Consider the following 18850-nt stretch of genomic DNA (forward strand, 5'->3'; position numbering starts at 1 on the left):
GAATGAGAAAAGCATGTTTCCATTTAAATATTTGGACTAGCTTAAACCAAGAGACAGATTTACAGAGAATATGAAAAAAAAAAAAAAAAACTAAGTGGAAATGAAGATATGAATAAATTACTGAAATAATTTACAAAAGAGAATACAGGATTATGGTAAGATTTGCATAACACGACATAAAATACAGATTACTTTTCTTGAAAACTAAGAGAAAAAGTAACTTGACTACACCAACTAGTGTTGAGGTTTAGCCCCAACAGGCAGCATAGCACCACACAGCCACTTGCTCACTCTCCCCAGGTGGGACAGGGGAGACTCGAAAAGGTGAAAGTGCAAGAACTCATGGGTTGAGATAAGGCCAGCTTACAAGGTAAAGCAAAAGCTGTGTGTGCAAGCAAAGTGAAACAAGAAATTCATTCGCCAATTCCCACCAGCAGACAGACAGATGTTCAGGCACTTCCAGGAAAGTGGGGCTCATCACACGTAATGGTTTCTTGGGAAGACAAACGCCGTCACTCTGAACATTCACCCCCTCCCTCCTTTCCCTTAATCAAAATGGTGTGGGACATCCCTTTGGTCAGACTGGGTCAGCTGTCCTGGCCGTGTCCTTTCCCAGCTTCTTGGGCACCCCCAGCCTCCTCGCTGGCAGGGCAGTGTGAGAAGCAGAAAAGCTCACTTGGAAGAAACTACATAAAGCAACAGAATGACAAAGGAGGACTATCTGACAGTTCTTAAATATTATTTACAGAAATAGTCTTTTAAATATGAAATGATGAGCTTTCCTCAGTTGTGTACATGCATGCATAGATATAGGATGGAGGCAGGCAAGAGTTTATTAACAATTCAAAATCCTAGAAGAAGGTTCCAAACAACTAGAGTTATTCCAGTATCGAAACAAGTAGCTATCAGGAAGAAAATGAAGAAAATTTTGACTTAGGCTTCTAAATTGAAGTGTTTAGGAAAGCTACATTTAATAGCAAACAAAATAGTCATAGTTGTGCATATTTTTGAAAGGAGTCTTTATGTTTCACATGGTCTGCTGATCCTAAAATTACATTCCTGCTTGGAAGACAGAGAACATGAAAAAAAAAACAAACAACAACATACTTTACCACTTGTTCTCCTAAGTCTCATTTCACCATCCTTTCAACACGTATCAAACTAAAGCCACTTAGCAAGGCATGGGGAGGAACACAGAGTGGAAACAAAGAAGATACTACATTCATTCTGTTTTGCTCTGCTCTTCCTCCCCAACACTTTCCCTCCAAAAGAAATTACATAACTGAGAATAAATGTAGCAAATGGTATAAATTACCTTAATATTTCACTATTTTAGTAAATACATTTGGTTCTTTTTCCATTGAGATTTGATGGTGTTTCAAAGTTCTATGCTGGATCTAAAACTATTTATTCCACAAAGTCTTTCCATTTAATAAACTTCACACAATGTTAGTTTTGAATAGCCATGCTTTACTTTATTGAAATCAGTCAATAATAGTACAGTTCAATAGTTAAAACCTAAAAAAATAAAAAAATAACAGCATTAAGCTGCACTAAAAGTACTTTACGAAGAAAAAATTGCTTAAAAATAGAATGTATGACGTATGGAATTTGGTTACTGAAGAGAGTCCAGGAATGTCCCACTTCTGCATTTCTTCTCAGGTATACATATGCACAAAAGGGCATTTTAAGACAGCAGAAGTGAGTAAGATACTCACTTGTATAGGTCTATTAAATCTGTGAATGCAGGAGCTGCTGCATTTCACAGTCTATTATTTATATGACAGAATGAAGATCTGAAAACATGAAATATAGCCTTAAATTATTCACTTATTCTTTTCACAAAAGGAGAAACCGTCAATCTAACACTAAAAGACTTCAAGCATATTTCTAAAGGTTTCATGAAAATTGCCTTATTTATCAAAACTTTATTCCTTCCGTTTGTTCATTAAATACTGTAGCTTTGCATTAAGGTCAAGCAGTGTCAACCAATTACTGTTGCTGGAAAAGTCCTACTTTCTTAATACTCAAAGAAACCACAGTATATAGTGAATTATTTTAATAGGCAAACTGAACACTGTTTACCCAAAGTACATTTCAACCATAAAAATGTATTTTAAGGGTTTCTATCAACAATCAATTATAGTACTATTTATTACCACAGGAGCATTAAACATGATTCTTTGTCTACTTAAATGACAGCTGTAAAAAATACACCTATTTTAGCATATTCAGCAATATTCTGTCTTAGCTCATACTAAAGAAAAGTAACAAAAATTAAATGACCTATAAAGCAAACTGAAAGGTAAAATAGAAAACATCAAATTTCAAAGAGAGAGCATCAATTGGTATAAACATTGTGGCTTCTGTCCCTGCTATCTGTAGGTGAGCAAGAGAACTCAGCTCATAGACAGACCTTGTCAAAAAAAAACAAAAACAGCCTGCTTTCACTGCTCGTAATGCTATAGCTTCATTTTTAGGGTAAAATTCTCCATCTTGCAATACACAAGGAAAACAGGCAGATGAACAACTGATGAATGATGGATTTTAAGTGGTTACACAAAAATTTATCGAACATCAAGGAAAGGCCACCCATGGGCCATCATACCAAATACCAAAGTCACACTCATTCAGGGTAAAAGCTTTTCCATAAAGTATTTGGATAGAAGCATTGAGGACAGACTACCCATTGTACTACTTCAGTCTTTTCCCCAAGCCATGTTAATGTCCTAAGATTCAGTATGCTGAAATGTTTCATATGTAATCACCTGTATTTACATTTCACATGAGCAAAAAGGAAAATCTTCGATCTCATTTCCCTCTGGAATTGACTTGTTTAATCCCATTCCACCTGCCACATAAGATGTTATAAAAGAACACTTCATTTTCTATTGACAACCTTTGAAATCTTATTGTTATGACCCTAATTGTGCTTTTCTGAAATTGAAGAACATTTCTACAACACACCCTCTCAGCTGGAAAAATATATATATATATCTGTCCTGTATCATTTAGACCCACAATGATATAAAATAAACATATTGTTGGTACAAACAAGGAGAAAAGGAAAGAATATTACAAAAAAAAAATCTTGAAAAAAGTCAAGCTGAAAATTGTAAAGAAAGAGGGAGGTAAGAATAGGATCTCTTGACTCATTATTTCCAAGATGTCAGAATAGAGAAAAGAAAATCAAAACAAGTAGGGAAAAAATGTAAGGGGGGGGGGGGGGGGGATGGTGAGGGCAAGGCACCTTCTCCTGTGCTCCTACCTGGCAAATTCTGGTGTACCAGTGAAACCCGCAAAGATTTTAGAACCAATTATTTACCAACTAGATTTCAGTCTACAATGATCTAGAAGATGTAACACAATAAATAAAAAAGTACAGATCTCTTCAAGTTTATCTGAATGACTTCACTGGAAAGGTCTTAGCAGTCATAATGCCTGAGAGGTGACAGCAGATATGATGCAAGCTTGAGATGAGAGAGATTTCAAACGTGCCCCACATTGTCAATACCAATATAATAAAAATACAGTCTAGACATAATTGCCATCAGCTGGACACAAAAATGGTTCAAATCAGGGAGCAAAATGTTCTTTAAAAGAAGAAATTAAACAGCTCTGTCACACTGTGTTAATATTTCACATGGATCACACAGAGATCTGTTTCTATCTGATGTTTTCATAACAATCCTATTGACTGGAAGGCAACGTCACGGTGAAATGTGCAGCTAATGCAATGCTGGGAAAACCAGCAGCACCTCAGAGGACAGGATCTAAGTTTCTGAATGCTTTTGAATAATGGCAGATATCAACAAGATGATTCAATAAAGACAAATCCAAAGCGCTACAATTTGAAAGGACATGAATATAACAGACAAGAACACAACACAGACTGGCAATAGAACACTACGCTGGGAGTCAATGGATAGAGATGATCACAAACCAATAGACTAAACTTAGTGGTATCTTTCAAAGAGACATCTCACTCTGAAATATGTTGACAGGCACGGGGGGGGGGGGGGGGGTGGGGAGTGAATGTGCAGATGTGCACGTGAAGAGGTAATTACTACTCCTTTCCACCTCTTACTACGTTGTATTCAGTTCGGGCATCAGGACTGTTAGAAAGATGTAGGTAAATTATGAAAAGTCAATGGGACTATGACTTCTAGGAGCTCTGATGGTACTTCACTCAAAGAAGCTTTTCAAGACTAGGTTAGACAAATTTACTCAATCCTGCTGCAGAAAAGAAGATTGAACTAGCTGACAATCTGATCTTCTAGGCAATAATATATTTCTCCAATAACATTCTACCTGCCACAGCCAACCATTGTCAAAGACTGAAAAAAAAAAGGAAGGCTGCCTCTGTCTGTCTTCAACAGCTTAGGTCTTCTCTCACATACATCCGATCTTTAGACTCTCAGACTCAAAACTATCACATCAACTTCCTTTTCCACTGGACTGGTGGAGAGGAGCAATTCTGCATAGTTGTTTTTAAATTTACTCAACTTGAGCCAATACTAAATTGAGCAAAACCGTAGATAACTTTTCCTATTTTATTATTCTTTGGCTAAAATTACCTAGAACCTCAGGTAAGAAAAAACGTATCATGGATCATTGTTATTTTCATGTTACTTATTGAGTCCCTAAAAGGAGCATAAACAGCTTTGTATATGAAAACCTAATGCACAGACAGTATAATTAGAAAAACAGTATCCTGAATTTCACAACACAAACACAACGTGGTTTTAGAAGGCTTCCTTTCCCTATGCTGTCTTCCTTCAGCCATTTTATGGAGACGTGTCAACAATTCCTTACCTTATGTACTGTAAAAACTTCTGAGAAGTATTTGCAAAATGAGAGTAGCATGCTATTCAACAGTTCTGAGAAGTAGAAAATAAAGCAGAAAATTTCTGCTTTATGAAAAATGTCATTTCAGCACAGTCAATTACAAGAAAAGGATCTTCTGTACTGATGAAACCATCCTTGTGAGGATAAAGAGAATAAGCGCTGCTTTTCTAGATTCATCAGCTCTACTGGATAACCCTAGCCAGCAGTGGGAGATATGGAGGTGGGTTGTAAGATAAAGAACAGGCTAGAGGCAAGAAAAGCTGTTATAATTATAGCTGGGAACACAGAATTTGTTAAAGGAAGTCTACTGTATAATTACATTTGAAAATTTAGCAAGATGCCCAGAGGCTGGCTTGCAGCTGTCAGGAACTGGTAACACTAGAGTTCTGCTCAAGAGGCAACCACTATTGCGGCTGAGCACACCTCCCTGTAGTTGAGCTGGCATTGATAAAGCAAAGCAATAACTTCAGCTAAATTTAGTAAGATTACACAACACATGAGATTATATCTATTCTCAGTAAAAAGTATTCAGAGACTGGGCATTATTTTAAAGGAGCCTAATGTGTATCTGCTGTTTCTGTACTATGTTAAATATTTTTTCTCAGTGAGTGGTAATGGTATTATATTTTAAGAATTACGTATTTTATTTAATAAGTTAAAATTCAAGTGTATTTTAAGATATTAATTCATAATCAAATTAACCTCATCTACAGGTTAATAACACCTTGCATACAAAATCACAGTTCTCTCTTTGGTTTGCCTGACCCAATCAAATGAAAATGAATGGGTGGAAGGCAGACAGAATGCAAGATAAAGAAAAAAATCTGCATACCTGTTTTCTTCTTTGGATTTAGAGCTGAAGTAATATTGCTACTAAGAAACAAATGGTAAACTACAAACACTAACCCAAAGTATTAATCTGCAAACAAAGTTCTGCAGTTTCTGCAGTTCTGATAAAGTATGAGATATGATTAAGACACTTTGGGAAAAAAATGGGACTAAATAAATATATAAATTGTCATGTTATGTGAAATTAATGTTTCTATTTCAAAAAGTATAGTGTGGTAATTCAAATATTAGCAAACTAAGTGCTGAGCATATTTCAGCAAGACTTTTTAAGATTCAATCCTGTACTGATGTTGAAAATTAACACCAGCCGTAAATATAACTGGTATTTAAAACACATCTGGATAAAGAATTGATCAAGACTTGTAACACTTTCATAAATTCGATCATATTTGGAATGCCAGCAGAATTTAGTGTTGTATCTTCATATTATCACTGCAAGAAAATAAAAAGCTCTAGGAGAGCAGAGACTGCAAGTCTAAAACAACAAAAGAACTTTGACAGCCATTTCTTATATTTCAAACTTATGTTTTTAGGAGTAATTTAAGTAGATATGCCTACTTGGTATTATGAACTGCAGAGAGTGAAAACTGAGGGTTATTTAACCTTTAAGTAAACCAGCAACTGCTTCCATTTTGAAAATGTGAAGATTGAAGTTCTTAAATCCCCAAGTATCGTATAAGTGCTGAACTCTTAAATATAGGCGGTGCATCAACCATTCCCTATTTGCTCCATCAGCCTAAAAATATTCTTACATTTGATTCCTCATTAGTATAACTAGTTTAAATACTATAGTTCTCTGCTGTATAGAAAGGTAGAAAAGTATCATACACTTTGCTTACTTAAAAAATGTTCTAAACTTCAGACAGAATAAAAGTTTTTTTCTGTGCATCATTTCCAAACCTGGCCCTCACTCAATGTAACAGGATTGTTATTTTCTACTTACAACAATTAATTTGAGGAAGGAGGAGGAAAAAAACCTCTAAGAAGTCAGCTATTTCAGATAAATTTCCATCCTCTTTACAATTCATTACATGAAGATGGAAGTAACAATGGATGATCGTTTCAACAGGAGGGGCATTTATTTAATATGCAAAGTTCCAGTTTTGTTTCAAACTTCTACAGATAATTAATCTTTTTAATTTATTCTTTTGCTTTTATTTTTAATGGAAAATACAGTCACTTGAAAAACTCAAGTCTTTGAGAGACATACAAATGAAATTATCTTTTTAAAAGAGAGAAACCGAAATTAAATTTGAAAGAAACTTCAGGAGCACAATACTGATTTCAGACAGTGACTTTGGTTTTGTTCACATATGAATTTTTCAGGACTAAATTGAAATACTCTGAGTCTTGGTCAATTATAGTTGCACAGAGATTGCAAATGTAAAAGAAAAATACCAGGCTTTATATTGATTTCCTCTTCTTCCAGCATAATAGTTTCCTATGTTGACTTGTTATGTTCATCTATATTATATTATACAATGCAGCCTTAAGGACTGCAATGATCCCTTCAGGAATGTATAGAGAACTACTCAGTCTTTCACCTAAAGTATTACTGTAGAAGATCAAGAGCATTTCCATGAAATAGTTAATTTAATGTATCAACAATTCCACAGTAATGTGGAAAAAGAAAGCAAGAAACATTAAATTGCTGATTATTGCATGTTCTGCCATTGCTCTGGACAAAGAAAAGCCTTTAAACTTAATATTGATTTTTAAAGAAAAAGAATGTCTTAAATGGAATTTTTCCGTAGATTCTAATATGTAAGTACACAAATCTATAAATCTAAGAAAGAACAAAACAGAAGAAATAAAAGTCAGACTGACATTCCTTGCTGATACATAGCGCAAAAAATGAACACTGTTCATGTTTGTACAAAAAAACAGTCTTCCCAAGATATGAACCTCGTAAGCGAAAAGCTTTGTATGGAAATAAAATTTTCTGATGCAACTGACAAGTGTTAGTTTCCCAACTACCAAAAAAAAAAAATCTGAAAGAAATCTGACTGTGGTTCCAAGTAGCTCTACTTCCTTTTTAAAATACTTCTGCAATTTGATGTTCCTATTATCAAAAGTGCTGTGTACGTTCAATACGGCTTTAGCACACAAAGAAAAACAATACCACACCTCTGAATGACAAGTGCTGAAGACCAGTCCCACTAAAGCTCAAAAACTGTGAAAAGACAGTTTGCTGATCTTTCTACTGCATCTCTGCCAAAATCTGTTTTGAACTTGCACACGTGTACATATATGAGACTGTTATAATCTAAAAGATGGGACTATTTTAAAAAAATATTTGCCATTTAATTTTTCAGGTATGGAGTTATGACTTCTGTTACTCTTACCACTGTAAGTTACATATAACATTGTAGTTCATGTTTTCAGCCCCAGTTACTAGCATTTCTCTCTGTATTTATCCACTGAAACTAGCCATTTTCAAAAAAGCTACACATCTAGGTATTTTAAATCAACATTTATTATAGTTTTAAGTTATTTGACCATTTTTGAGAGATTCAAATTAACCATCCGTATGAGGACATTCTTTAACATAATGGCACTTACATTGGGAAGAACATAGTCTTCTGTCTCTAAAATTACTTTTAAATATTTTCAATAATCTACTTCTATTCTTTTCCTCAAAAAATAGGGGATGTCAAAGAGCATATAACAATTCCTAAATTAAGGAAAGAAAAACAAGAATGCACATTATAAAAAAAAGTAGTAATAGGCAGAGACAACTTCACTAGTCTGTGACATATGACATCTGGTAGACTATTATCATAATAAATGGGAAAAGTAGGTGAGAGTCTGTCAACAGCAAGGTATGAAGACATGCATCTTCATCAGGATGACAAACATATCTGCCTTTAACAAACAGGTCAAACTGAAATTCAAGTATCTGAGTTAAATATCTTCATTGTATTTCTCCCCTTCTTCTTCTTGATATTAACAACTTCACTAAGCAAACACCTTCATTTATCACAGATATGTATTCATGCAATTTAATTTCTTTTTTAGTGAGGATAAATTAAACTTGTTAATAATCAGTGGGTGAAAACTGACTAGGAACAGCCTATTACTTTCTCACATTTTTACAAATCACTTTAGCTATGCAAAAGTAACTTAGATTGTCAAACAACAGTCTAAAAGTGCTATGCATCGATTTGAAACTCCTATTGGTATATTCATGCTGGTATTACACAGGAGTTGAAATAGCTTCAGCTCTGGAGTCGAATGCTATTGCATCTAAACCATCCATTTCCTGGGGGTCATACAATGTATGCATGAACTACAAAAAAAAAAAAAAAACAACAACAACAAAAAAAACACTCATATAAGAGAAAGGAGGGGTAAAGAGTGAATTTCTTAAGGTAGGTCATGTTTACACAACTCAAGTTTCATATGGTTCATTTTGTTCCATGCTTTCTTTTTTGATTTTATGTCATCAGATGAGACCAAATCAAGGGAACCCCCAGAAAATTCTTGTTCTATGAAGACTGAAAATTCTAATTGGGTGCTTTAAAAAGGTTAGAATATTTTATTTGTGAATAAAAGCTAGAGCTAATTTATATTTATTCCTTCAATAAACAGACCTGCAAAACAGCATTTACCAGATTATAACAGTTTTCTGGACATACAAAAGCAACAAAAGTTTGAGAGTCACTGAATGAATAACAGAGTCGCAATGCAATGACGGCTTTTGTAGGAGTCGGATGGCAGAATTCAGGAAAGTAAACCAAAGAGGCATTTTTTGTGTTACTTTTTAAATTTTCTTTTGACATAAAAAGTTACTTGGAAATGCCAATTCTCCAGAGGTTATGAAAAATATTTTTTTTAACGAAGATTTTATCTTAAAGGTGAAAACTGAAGTATCATTGTATTCTTAGATACCTGTTTGCTTGATGCCTTGTTAGTTTTTGGGTCCTTCCAGCATAGTGCTGGTGAAGAGTGAGTCTGTATGATGGTATTTACTTTTAAACTGGTTTCAAGAAATGAGTTATTTGGTCACATATTTACAGACTTTGGTAAAAAACTGATAGCGTTAAGATAACAGAGAAAATGGTCTGGCAATAGCCTCTCTCTTGTACTCTGACTTCATAACTATTACCTCTTGTCAACATATAAATGAGGCTACTTGAAGTGTAAGGAAAGAAACCATAGAAATATTGCAATTTCAACGTACTCAGAAATGCATGATGCAGTTTAATGATGGTCTAAGCTGATCTAACAGGAGACTGGCCCAAACACAGATAACCCATTTTGCCCATCATTGCATTCCCCCAGAAGATAAACTTCTGCTGGGAATCAACTTCTGTGCAATTCTCTCTCTTTTCCCTTCGCTAAAAAAAAAAACATGAAGGAAGGTAGGTAAAATGTTCAAAAAAAGCTATGTAAGGAAAGTGGGGATTTCCCCTTACATGGGTTCAACGGCTAACATTTTGTCTGGTTGCAATTCTGTTCTCGTATCAAGGTTGTTGTTTTCAAATCAACTATCAGAAGCATCTGGCATGTAAGATAACTTCTGGGTTGCTGCTTTTTCTTTAATAAAAATCCAAATGAAGGCATAAAGACTTGCATAACAATTTAATAAATGAGGATGGGGAGATCTAGTCAGGTATGGGGATGAAGCCATTGAGCTGGGACCCAGATTCCACACTCAATTGAAAGTTTTGACTCCATTCTTTAAAAAGCTGAAGAAGTCACATTCTGCTGAAAGTGTTGAGAACGGCACTTACACTTCAGAATTCCTACTTTCTTACTGTACTGTAGCACAACTGCAATAGGAAAAGGGGATCTGTAAATGGACTTAAGATTGAGTGCTCTACCTATTTACTGGACTGAACTTGTACAAGATGGAGAGCAGAGAGACCAGACAGACACTGAGGCAAGCAATTACTCAGAGAATGTTTTTTGTTTGTTTTGTTTTTATAAACACAATTACATTTTAGTAGCCTAAAAGCTGTACAGCAATCATTTTTGGATTTAGTCTTTAACCTGCACAAATTGCTTGAATGATAAAACATACTGTAAGTTACTTCACAGCCTGCTCCATGCAACAAGCATTTGACTAGGGGACAGTTTTGACAGGTTGAGATGCAGGGCAATATAAACATTATGTAATATTCAATATTTTCTTCCTGTGCTACATCTAAAATATTTAGATGATTTCATTGAAAGACTGTTCCTTGGAATGAAATACTGAGATTTTAAATCCATTTTGCTCCACTATTAACAGTGCTTGTAGCCAGCTCTTGGACTTTTTGAAGGTATGGATCACCAGGATTCCAAAGCACAACAATAATACAAGTAAGTACATATTTAACAACTTTTCCTGCATCAAACCAAAATACTGTATAGTGTATTTTCTTAACATTGGCACAATATTTAAAGAAGTGTTCTCAAGGAGGAGTTTTAATCCCATGCATTTTTATTATTTTCCTCCCCTCTCCACAGTCCAGTGAGAGTGTTCCTTATTATAAGACCAAGTCAGAAAACTGGCTTATTGTAACAGTTAAAAACAAACAAACAAACAACAACAAAAAAAAAACAGACTGAAAGACAGAGCTAGGCAAACCTGAATGGACCTCAGAGGTATTATGTCAGGGAAGTAGAAGTTTTCAAATCTTTAATGCAAAATAGTTAAGTCCACTTTTTTCCCTGCTGTAAACATCCTCTTGCCTAACTCATTCAAGTTAAATATTTAAGTCCGTTCCACAGACAGTTCTGGCCTCCAAAAAAAAACCTTCAGTTAACTGTCTCAACTTTTCAGAAGAATGACACATCTTGTAAATGGAAATATATTAAGTGATGGAAGTGAGCACAGTGGATGTTTCTTAAATGTCACCTCCAAGGACATTGCCTTCTCGCATTCTATTCCTATTATTTTATGAATCCCTTGAAAGTACCTTTTCTCAAATAAGATACAAACATTCACACTAACTTTCACTGGAATCTGTAGCTTTTCTACAGGCAAGGGAAGGCAGATGTGTCAAAAAAAATCTGTTAAAGCTCACCTTTTTCTTTCAGTAAAATTCTAGCAATTTTCCCTTGCTTTTGCCTTAACATTGTGAAGATACAAAACGCTCTGGCTACACATAGCTTCTACTGTAGATTTTCACCTTGCTCTCCACAATAAAAAACAAAAAACAAACAAACAAAAAAAAATGTAGCAAGACTGGAACCATTTTTTATTTTATTTTTTCTGTTCACTCCCATGTGGAAATTAGGCAGCAGCTCTATTTGGAAAATTTAACTATGTCTTTAACTCTTTCTTCTAATTCTGATCACCGTGTAAATTTGGTATGTGTTTTCTGCTCTTCTGTGCAGCAACAGAAGAGGAAAAAAAGAGAATAGACATAATATAATTACCCTTGTAGATGGTAAGTAGGGGTAAGTACTGATAGCCAAACAACCACAATTTCAATTCATAGTAACTCTTTTGGTTTTAATTTTTTTTTTTATGCCTATAGTTGAAGCAAGAAGAGTAGCTGCTAAAAATTACCATCAGGATACATGGCTGCATCAAGCTTCATATCTTAGCTACTTTACCAGTTAAAAATAAAAGTTCCAGGTTTAACTTACTACTCCGCCTGATTCAGAGCACCATTTTCCATCCTCAATCAGTCCAAAACCACAAGACAGATCTGCATATAACACAAAACAAAACAACACAGTAATCCTAGAGGAGTAGGGTCTTTCTTCCTCTCTTAAACCCTTTCCATAGATGCTTTCTGGAAAGAGCCAGGTCTTTGAACATTTTAGTAAAATCACCTGTTAGCAAATATGTTTTCCCCACCAGCTCTAATAAGAGCTGCAAAGTACACTGGAATAGCTTCACATAAGTTGATAATGTTACGCTCATTACTTCACTGTGTTTCTAAGCAGCAGAAGGCATGCAATGTATTGAGCCACATCAATGGTCATTAGTCAAGTTTCTTCAATAGATTTATCAGGATCACAAATAAGTAACAGAATAAAAGTAATGAGGAAAAGAAAACAGACATCGTATGTTTTCAACACTTAGCTAACAGCTTCAATGATTCAGTTTTAACACTTGGGGTGGCAGTAATAAAGTCCTACTACAAGTCTGAGAAACAGTTTAGAAGACAATTAATACACTCAAAGATTCAGACTGATTTGTCCAGCAACAGTACCTTAGTCTTTTCAAGCACATCTACTCAAGTTAGAGCAGATTTCACAAACAATGTTTTCAGAGAAAAACTGCATTGATTCATTAACCTAAACTGACCAACTTCAATAAAAGAACCCATATTCAAAATAGCAGTTATACTAAGTTCAAGAGGAAGATTTTAAAATAATAGTAAGACAAACAAACTAACTAACTAACTAAATACAGCTGACTTTGGAGAATTTAAAAAAATAACAAAAAGCACAATCATTACCTGTTAGAGATACAAGAGAAACTATAATAAGAGACAGAAGCTAAATGAACAGTACCTGGTGTATTTCAATATATTCCACCCGTTCTTTCTCTTTTTACATTGCAAATACAAAAACAGGTATCTTAAATTTCATTCACAGAAATTACCTAGAATTATGAAACTATTATTTTATAAATAAAAATATTAAATCATTAAAGCTAGAAGCATCAATTTAAGTTCTTCTATTTTCAGAAGGAAAAGAGAAAAACTGACCATATTTGTTAATTCCTTGATGTAAAGTTTCAATTCATAATGTAAACTTGAAGAACTTGGAAATTCAATCACAGCAATCTACATGACCAGCTAATAGCCAAAAACCAAAGCAAAACAATAGATGTAGTGCAGATTTTACTCTGTGGCATAAAGTTGTTGACAATACATTCCTCAATAAAGAAAAATTGAATTATAGCCTTAGGGTGGTTTAATTTGGTACAAATTTTGAATAATGTTATATACATTTCCAAAGCAGATGCTAAGAGACTCTACAAGGACACTCAGCTCAATCAGAAGCCAGATTAAAGTTCCATCTGGAATGAAACAGTTCCACAGCTCTATTACAATTAGCAGAGTCACCAATGTCAGACTCAAAAGTTGGGTGATGTGAAACTCTTTCTCTTCAAAATACAGCTATTAGCCCAGAAACCAAACAAGTTGTTCACACATCTTTAAAATGGAACTTTCTAAGTATTCAAACTTGCACTAGCATAACCAGGATGAAAACTCTGATGCAGGCTATTCTGATCATGCGAATTCATAAGACTATCAAAATACAATTATTTATATCACTTCTCCCATTGTATGCATGTAGCATTAAAAAAAAATCACATGTTCAAAAAGCTTTGGTACTCAAAATATTATAGACCACATCTAGGTTTCTCCAGATGTAAGTTACATTAATCAGCCTGATTTCTATTATGAAACACTAAGCTGCTAGACCTGAAAGTATCTACAATGATAATATTCAGCCAAGACTGAAGTGGAGACAGATAACCACAGGCAGCATCCAGATAGCAGCCTACGCTGTTCTAGTGTAGACAGGAAAGTCTGGTGGAAATCTGAAGAGAGAAGCAAAATGTCAACATTATGATTATTGCAACCCAATCTGTGCCTTTGACAGAACATTGCCTTTTTAAGGCAGTGGTCAACAAGACAGTGTAATGCTGCTGGTTACATCAGATAGTGCCAGTGGCATCCACAGATTCCAGGGCCAGCAAAGAAAGTACTGCTGACAACACCATGGTGACCTGACTGCTCTATTTCAGTTCCACACGTGAACATAGTGAAACAACCAGCTTCACTATTAGTTAACTCAGGTTCTATGAAAGATGAAAAATAAAACAGCACCAAAAAAAAATGAGATTTAGAAATCAATGCATTATACCTATAATTGAAGCATAGATTTCAAAGTCTGGTCTGGGTCCACACCACAAGCCTAGGCAGTTGTTCCAACAGTGCCCAGAGAATTACCAAATTCTTTCCCAAAGAAATATCCATGGTGCTAACTGATGATTTGTGACAGAGTGAAGTTCTGAACATAGAGAGACAGCCATGCAAAGCTCTATGGATTTAATCCATGATCTGTGGCTCTTGTTGCAGTCATCAACTTGCATAGCTCTAGACACATACAATGCAGTAACTGAAATCTTTCATTCCTCATTAAAATATTCAGTAATCTAACAATGAATGACCATAATCAGCAGTAGTTATACTCCTCAGTATCACATTACCTGTTCCTAAGAAAATCCTGAAATTACTTCTCAAAGGCCTACTACAAGCTTATTTAGATTTAGACCAACACTTGGCAGCATCTCTGAATGACCTCTTTATCAATGAAGAGGAAAAATAACAACATTCACTATTCTGTCTATCTCAAAAGCTTTTGACCAATGACAAACTCTCACCAACCTTAAAAGATGTGACAAATCCTGGTTACTGAATTAGAGTATTTTAAGATATTCTGGTAGAAAACACCAGATTGACTACTAGTCCCTTGCCTTGTGAAATTCCTGAAGGATCACTTCTTTCACTGCTTCTTTTCAAGATTTGTACGTAGCTGTTCTGTGACTTAGCAAGTGACACAGACAGGAGTAACAGTATACCAATTCACTGTTCAAATTGCTGCCTGTGATCATGTCGTCATCTTAAAGCACTTGGAGAAAACCATCTCACAGACCAACATCTGGCCAATGTTCAATCCGGTGAAGAGACTGAATAGGGGCTGGTCAAGAGAAAACAACAGAAAATTCAATTTAACTTTTTTTTTTTTTTTTAATCAACAATTGGCCAATCTACTCCATAGCCTAGCAACACTCTTACATCCTTTGTTGATGCTAACATGGTATTTGGCAGCATCCTCTGAAAAAACACACTATCACTTCTTCCGTTAGCTGGAGAACTCTATTCCATTCTAGCAATAACTAAAAGTTATTCAATTATTTATGTCTTCATCATCACTCAGCTGCAGCATATTTTAAGATCAACTCATACCATTCTGGTTTTAAGCTCTCTTCTGTGCACTCACTTGACTTCAATTTAAATGACTACCCAGAATTCCATGGGGAAGAAAATTCCCTATGATTATAAAGGCAAAAAACTCTTCCACATGAAACACAAGACTTTCTTGGAGGTTGGTCCAAGACCATGAAACAAAAACATTCCCATCAACCGACAACCATCATCATCACCAAGCCCAAAGTGCATTTCTCACTCTTGCTAACCTACATATCAAAATGCATATAAAACGATACAAAAGACTATTTTGTTGAAAACTCTTCCCTTGGGAAGAGATTGATAGAATGCAGCACCACTGGACCATTCCCCAAAATGCTGTGGGGAAGAGAGCGCTGCAGCTCAGTGAAGAAACAAGACCCCAGTCTACTGGAGTATTACATTTGTTGGCCAACAGCTTCCATGTTCCTACCGCCTTCCCTGCTACTAGCAGCTGTTTACTCTAATTTTTACACCATTCACTTTGTACTGCCATTCCACAGGAAAACAATTCTAAAAAACTAACCACCGTCTTCACACAAGAATCCCTTTCCACTGGCAAATATCTTTGCTGTGTTGTGTGGAAATTTGCTTTAAATGACAAAAAAAGGGCAGATCTAAAACGTAGTCTGATTTAAAAGACAAAAGGTTTAACCTTATTTTTTCTCAATTCAGTTCTATCTTCTGTTTTCCACAACTTGTTAGCAAAAATCATTTTGAAAAGTAAAGTATGCAGTGTATTCCTCTTACCTCTTATGGCAGAAATATAATAAAGAACTCCAGTAAATTAGGTATCTGACCTCCCATGCTTGAATCAAGGTTAGTTATCCTTGACATTGTTTTCCGGATATACTCTTACTACAACTTTTAAAACAGTTCCCAAAAATTACCATGTAAGTGATATAAGGCTTACTAAGTCTATAATCTATCATTATTTTCCATAGCAGAGAAAAAAGCATTCAGTATTTGGGAATAGCTCCTAAAATTAACTTAATTGGAAAAGAAAGCACGCTACTTAGATATTTATGGAAGTGCTAAACTATCTTCAAATCAATATTTTAATCACTGTACCTAGTGTACTTCAACAAATCAACATGTCTTCACCAGCAATCCAGAATTCACTTTTTTTTTTTTTTAAAAAGGAAAAGGAGGATAATGCTGTTTATAGTTTAACACCCAAATTACCTTCACTGCATTATTCCATTCTGCAGTACACAAAGACATATCACTAATTATTTACTGGAGGAAAGCTCTTCTACAACAGCTTTTTTTTTTTTTTGGAAATGCATGTAAGGTCTTTAAAAAGCAATCCTGCTGAGATGTTCAATGGAAGTCATAATGGATCAGGTTCCTTTCTGTTTTATAATAGGAGAGAAGTTTTTAAAAGGTAAAATAATCACAGCTTTGTAACAGTGAATAACAACTGTTTCACCTACCTTGTATTATTCACTCTCTGAGTATCTTGTGGAAAATATTGCTACGAAAAGATAGTGTGAAAGATTTCCTCCCATTTCTTTTGCCATTAAAGGAAGCTCAAGTACCTGACCATATCTTTCCTCATCGGCAAGTCAAAAAGCCAAGTGACCTCAGCTTGATGTATACACTTTTAAATATTTAATATAATTCCTTCTAAAATATCTTTAAAATTAACTCTGAAATCATGACAACCCATTTTAAGGGGGAGCAGGAAAAAAGAAAAAACAAGCAAACAAACAAAAACAACTGAAAACTGCTAGGTAGAAAGGCATCAGCTCTGATTCTGCTCACCTGAAAGCTCCATCTCCCGAACACAGAAGAGAGTATGTGAGAAACACTGTCACGGACTTAAACTTCTCCCTAAGCATCTTTCTTCAGGCTGAAGAAGGGATACAAGGTTAGAAGCGTGTCTGGACTGAGTCACTGTAGCTGTCCCGCTCTTTTATAAAAGCCCCGCTACTAAAGGTACAAATTAAAAAGTGGATGAAAACCTGGAAATAGTTTGCTCCTGGGCTTATCCAGCTTCTCAGACTGCAATAGGCTCTCAAGCAGGTGCTAAGAAACCATATCTCATTTTTTCATTTTTTTTGAAGGGGTAAGTTCAGTGACTTTCAAAGCTGTAAAACAACAGGAAAAGCAGGAAGCTTTGTTTTCCTATTCTACATTATGAATAAGCATTTTGTCTGAAGACAAAATTCACCAGTTATTTAGAACATAGTGATTATAAGCAGTACCTCATTAATCAATTTCGATTTCAAAATGTAATTCCCCTTTTAACATATATTCAGAATACTTATCCTGCAAATGAAAATGCCTTACAAACAATTATGTATTATCTCTGTACATTTAACACATTGCCAATATGTGAAATGGACACAAGTAATGAATATTAAAAGTCCTAAAAGTAAATTAATAGGTCTTCCACTTTCTTGTATTATAAAAATTATTTTGTTAAATTATACGATCTGTGATTTCTCAAAAAATGCACCAAACGTGTCTAGCGATAAATAAATATAAAACTACTACAGCAAAAGTGTATTTATTTGTACATCAACATTTACCAAGGACATCAGCTTTCTTTGGGAACATAAGAAACTAAAAACCCCATGATTAAAACCTAAATGATCTTGATTTAAATCATGATTAAACAGCTGATACAAGCCACACAAAAAATTCCACTGATTTCTGTGGTATAAACACCTATATCACATTTACAGAAACAGTCTCCCTAGTAATCATAGAATTATAGTAATACAGATTAGTTCTTACAGACTGTCCATTTTGTATTACCATCAATGGTTGCCATTGTATACATTGAGACAATAAAAAAAACTTCCAGGGTGCTGAGCAAAAAATGCTGCAACCCCAAACAACTTAACAAAAGCCCCTTAACACAACACATAATGTTTTTCTGGCACCTGGTGTCACTTTCTGGAACTTATACAGGTGAATTAATTCATGGAGCTTTCTTAAAGTTCACAGATCCAGAGCTGAAATTCCGCGTCTCTCTCTATACTGAAGTCATCTTGGGAAGTAAGATAAGGAATTGGTAGTTCATATAACTCTTTCCTGAACATAATAAGCATAGTAGGGAAAGAAAAAAAGTAGTTCCCATCTGAACAAGACTTAGTGCAAGAAAACAAAGATCTTGATTCGTATTTTAGTCAGCATTGTCACTGCCCTGACTTGTTTTGAACTAGTTATCTGTTGCAAAACATCACTTCCTAAGAAAAATATTTCACTTAAAA

The 18850-nt window shown here is 34.9% G+C and overlaps 1 protein-coding gene across 6 annotated transcripts in view; it reads right to left on the reverse strand.

Moving 5' to 3' along the window:
* TBC1D5 (TBC1 domain family member 5) overlaps positions 1-18850 on the reverse strand; it is a 320762-nt gene that overhangs the window by 256640 nt on the left and 45272 nt on the right. The window contains exons 1-2 of one of the 6 annotated variants that reach the window (XM_080583483.1): positions 17594-17710; positions 17394-17481 (exon numbers count right to left, since the gene is read on the reverse strand). The exons of the other annotated variants lie outside the window; for them this stretch is intronic. The gene's annotated coding sequence lies outside the window, so the exon portion shown is untranslated. Of the gene's footprint in view, positions 1-17393; positions 17482-17593; positions 17711-18850 lie in introns of those variants that run through there. 6 annotated transcript variants of the gene reach the window in all.

The sequence above is a fragment of the Anser brachyrhynchus genome (assembly GCF_964034855.1).
Source record: "Anser brachyrhynchus genome assembly, chromosome: 2".
In the NCBI taxonomy this organism is placed as follows: Eukaryota; Metazoa; Chordata; class Aves; order Anseriformes; family Anatidae; genus Anser; species Anser brachyrhynchus.